This window comes from Echinops telfairi, unplaced genomic scaffold (genome assembly GCF_000313985.2).
Source record: "Echinops telfairi isolate 266 unplaced genomic scaffold, ASM31398v2 ScPeMD7_25;HRSCAF=90, whole genome shotgun sequence".
In the NCBI taxonomy this organism is placed as follows: domain Eukaryota; kingdom Metazoa; phylum Chordata; class Mammalia; order Afrosoricida; family Tenrecidae; genus Echinops; species Echinops telfairi.
This window is the reverse complement of record NW_022103922.1, coordinates 4799186-4803481: the sequence shown is the minus strand read 5'-3', so window position 1 is coordinate 4803481 and position 4296 is coordinate 4799186. Positions and strand designations below refer to the sequence as shown.

The 4296-nt window shown below is 53.6% G+C and overlaps 1 protein-coding gene across 2 annotated transcripts in view; it reads right to left on the bottom strand.

Moving 5' to 3' along the window:
• SMARCA2 (SWI/SNF related, matrix associated, actin dependent regulator of chromatin, subfamily a, member 2) overlaps positions 1-4296 on the bottom strand; it is a 147792-nt gene that overhangs the window by 39597 nt on the left and 103899 nt on the right. The gene's annotated exons all lie outside the window — the stretch shown is intronic.

The following is a 4296-nucleotide window of genomic DNA, read 5'->3' as shown; positions in this document are numbered from 1 at the left end:
GGGGTGGGGGTGGGAGGGATGGGGCCAGGGGGCGGGAGGTCAGCCTCCAGGACAGAAATAAGGACTGTTGACAGGGTGTGAGCAATGGAGCAATGTCCCTCGTCATGATGTCTACAGGCGTGGAGAGGAGGCGGGCTTGGCTGTGTCTGCTGTCGCCAAAATAAAATTGAACAGAAAACAAAAATACAAGAGAGACACACACACACACAGAGAAGGGCAAACAGCTGCTGCAGCTCGGGCTGGAGGCCTGTTTCAGGAGTGCACGCAGGAACTGGTCCTACAGGGTGGGGAGGCAGCCCCACCCAGCTGCCCTGTTGCAACAGGGGGGAAGTGAGCTCCAGAGTCGCAGTGGCCACTCCTGGCTCCGAGTGTCCAGCACGCAGGGGCTGGTGGTATAGTGGGTAATGCACTGGACTACTTACTAAAAGTTCAGCAGTTTGAAACCACAGCTGCTCATCGAGAGATAGATAACGCTTTGTACTGCTGTAAAGAGTTACAGTCTCAGAAACACAGAACTTGAAGGATATGCAGTGTGGGCAGCGCCTTCCGAGTGCCTGCATCAAAAATACTCCAAGGAGAGGCAGGCAACAAACTGGCCAATGCAAGCCCCCAAAGGCTAGGAGGGAGCAGGGAGTGTAATTTACAGAGCATTTCACACTGTGCGGGTGGTGTGGTGGCTACACGTTGCGGTACTAACTGCAAGGTCAACAGTTCGAAACCATCGGAAGCTCTATGGAGAAAGAAGGCTTTCGACTCCTGCAACCAGTAACAGTCTCGGAAACCCCGGCCCTAGAGTGTCTCTGTGAGCCAGCGTTGACTCGACAGCGTGAGGGTTTTGAGACGTGTTTGTCAGTAATTAAGAGATGATTTAAGGTGGTGTTTCCCAAAGTGGCACCATGGTTGGGGTGGGCGTGGGGGTGTCTGCCAAATCAGATGCCTGTATACACTTGACCCTGGATGGAAGGCTATAGCACAAAATGTTTAATTACAAGGGGGTTCTGAGAACTTTTTTTTCTCTGAAAAGAGGAGAGTGGGTCAAGCAGGTTTGGGAATCTATGGTCTAGGGCAGCGGTTCTCCACCTTCCTAATGCTGAGACCCTTTCATACAGGTCCTCATGTGTGGGGACCCCCAGCCATTACATTATTTTCATTGCTACTTCATCACTGCCATTTTGCTACTGTGATGAATCGTCATGTAAATATTACAAGTTGAACGTAATTAAAGCATAGTGGTTAATCACATGTAAATAATATTGTGAAATAGTTATTTCTAATGATAAGTAAATGAAATTTTGTCTTGAAGCATGGTGTAGCATGGGTAACAGTCATCACGCTGGGTACTCGTATGTGGGTGTCTCTGCCTGCGGGTGGACCCGCCTGGAGATGGATAGAGGAGTGGTAGCTCGGTTCCTAAGACCATCGGAAATATGTTTTCTGATGTTCTTAGATGACCCCTGTGAAAGGGTCAGGTCAACCCCCAAAGGGGTCATGACCCATGGGTTGAGAACCGTTGACTTCATGGCACCATTTCCACCAGTTAGAGGTGTGTGTGTGTGTGTGTGTGTGTGTGTGCATTGTGTGGTGCTGTTTGCAAGAAAAGCTGCCATTAGTGGAAGGGGGCCCTGGTGGTGCCTGGGTTAAACATTTGGCTATCAACCAAAAGGTCATTGGTTCGAATCCACTAGCCACTCTGTGTGAAGGAGATGAGGCAGTCTGCTTCCCTACAGAAAGCCTAGGAAGCCGAAAAGGCAGTTCTACCCTGCCCTCTGAGTTAGAGGAGACCGGATGCCAACAGGTGTGGGCTTTTGATCTTAACACTAGTGAGTGGGCACTGGAGAGTGGCAAGTCCCATGAAGAGAACGAACAGTGGGAGGCGGGGGCAATGGTGGCCCAGGGATGGGCTTCTCCCTTTCCATGTGGGGAGCCTGGGTTTGACGCCTGGCCCAGGTGGTGTGCATATGGCTACCACCTGACTGTCCGTGGAGGCCTGTGTGTGGCTGTGGCACTGAACAGGTGGAGGCCGAGTTTCCAGAGCAAGAGGAGGAAGAAAGGCCTGGCAGTCGACTTCTGTGGTAGGTACATCATCTGGTGTCAATTTCCTCAAATTGGTGTCAATTTCCTTAAATTCAGAGTGAAGGGGTGGAGTCTAGCCTGTCGATCAGGATGCAGCCTGAGGACCTCATTTGGAGGCGCAAAGGAGATAAACAGCTAGTTGGAGGCAGGACGCTGCCTTACTCCCTGGGAGACATTGCAGCTGACAAGACACATGGAGCTACACTAGTGCCCTGAGCTGGAGAAGCCATGTGGAGACCCCTGCCAGCCCTGAGATGCTTACAACATCACTGGATCCACAAGACTTCCCAGCCATTGGCCTGTGATCTTCCTGCATTCGGCATCATTGCATGTGTTTTGTGAGTCTGAAGAGGACTTTATAGAATGGTATTGGACATATGGGCTAATATCGGACTTATGGACTTGATCAGGACTGGGCTGGGATGTTTTCTCCATATTCAATTGCTCTTGTCTATAAAGCTCTCTCTTACACACACGAGTGTCTCCCTGGATTTATTCCTCTCGTCAACTCAGACTAACACAACTTCTGATAATCATCCCTCCGGTGGTGGATGGGACAGGGCAGCCTCTCGTTCCATGGTAAGTGGGGTCTATGGAGTTGGGCTGGCAGGGTCATGATGTGACTGTGGCCATTTCAGTGCGGGTGGTCCCAGAGAGACCACGTGGAGATGTGGGCCAGGGCCTGCCTGCCTGCTTGGAAGGATGAAGGCTCGTTGGAAATACATTCGAGGAGCAGAAGAGGCCGTCCCAGCAGCTGCTCAGATCAAGGCCCCAGGTCGGCAGGTCGCTGAATTCCAGGGCCTGATTCCTGGTGACCTCCGTGGGCAGATGAGAGCGGCCCCGAGGGCTCACTGGGCAGAGCCCTTCAGAAGCACAACCAGGCTGGGCTTCCAAGTCACCCCTGGGCGAGTGCAAACCAGTAGCCTCTGGCTTGTGGCCATGCAGGGCCTCCCTGACCCCTGCCTTCCAAAACCCCAAACTCCTGCCATGGAGTCAGTGCTGACTCACAGCGCCCCCCTTGGGTTCCTGAGACTGACTCTTGATGGGAGGAGAAAGCCCAGTCTTTCTCCCTCAGAGCTGCGGGTGGTTTCAAACTGCCGACCCTGCAGATCGCAGCACAATGTGTAACTGCTACTTACAGACCACGTATTTGGGTTTCATCACACAGCCTGGGAGACTCTGGGGGCTCTAGGTGGGGCTCCCAGCTGACCTCAGTTTAGGAACTTTCCAAGGAGCCAATGGAACTGACAGAAAAACTCTCTGAAAGGCCAGGCCCCCAACAGCCGGAGCCCCTGCTCCTTAAATATTAGCACCCCAGCCTCTCCTCCAGTCCTTAGAGACGGGGGCAGGGTGTGTGTGTGTATGTAATGTGCTGTGTGTATGTATGCATGCATATAGTGTGGTGTGTGTGGCATGGGAGCACAGGTTTGTGTGCGTGAGTTGTGGTGTATGGCATGTGTCCATGTGCATGATGTGTGTGCAGGTATGTGAGGCATTTGTGTGGTGCGTGTGCATGTGTGTGGTGTGTGAGGCATGTATGTGTGTGGTGTGTGCATGTGTGTGGTGTGTGTGTCGGAGTATGTGTGATATGTGAGGCACTTTGTGTGTGGTGTGTGTGTTCATGTGTAGTGTGGGGATACAGGTATGTTTGATGCATGCATGTGTGGTGTGTGTGTCTGTAGGTGTGTGAGGCAAGTGTGTGGTACATGTGTATCCGTGTGTAACGTGGGGACACAGGTGTGCTGCTGGGCAGGGGGCAATGTCAAGTGCACCAGGAGGAAGCAGAGGGGCAGGCTCCTCTCCACCTGTGCCCAGGGGACCAAGAGGCAGTGGCCATCCCTCCGCAGGAGTGTGGGGACAGGGACAGGGAGGTCACTCTGTTCCTGCTGAGCTGGAGATGCTCTGCTGGCTTTCTGCTCAGCGGGGACACCCCCAGGGCATCCCTGCCATCTGTCTCTACCTGTCCACTCACACTGCTCTTGGCAAGTCCCTGTGGGTGGCCGGTGGCACCTGATACCCGCCTCCTCCTTGCAGGGAGAAGACAGGGAAAGTGACCAATTAGCACCCTTTTCCCCAGGGGCAGGGAAGTGCCTGGCTCACCCTTGCAGGGGGGCTCACAGAATGTGTGTGCCATGGGGTTCGGCCTCACACAGCCTGCACACACAAACAGGGGATGGTGGTAGGGAGTCTGCCTGCAGGGGGAGTGGCGGGGGGCGGGGCGGG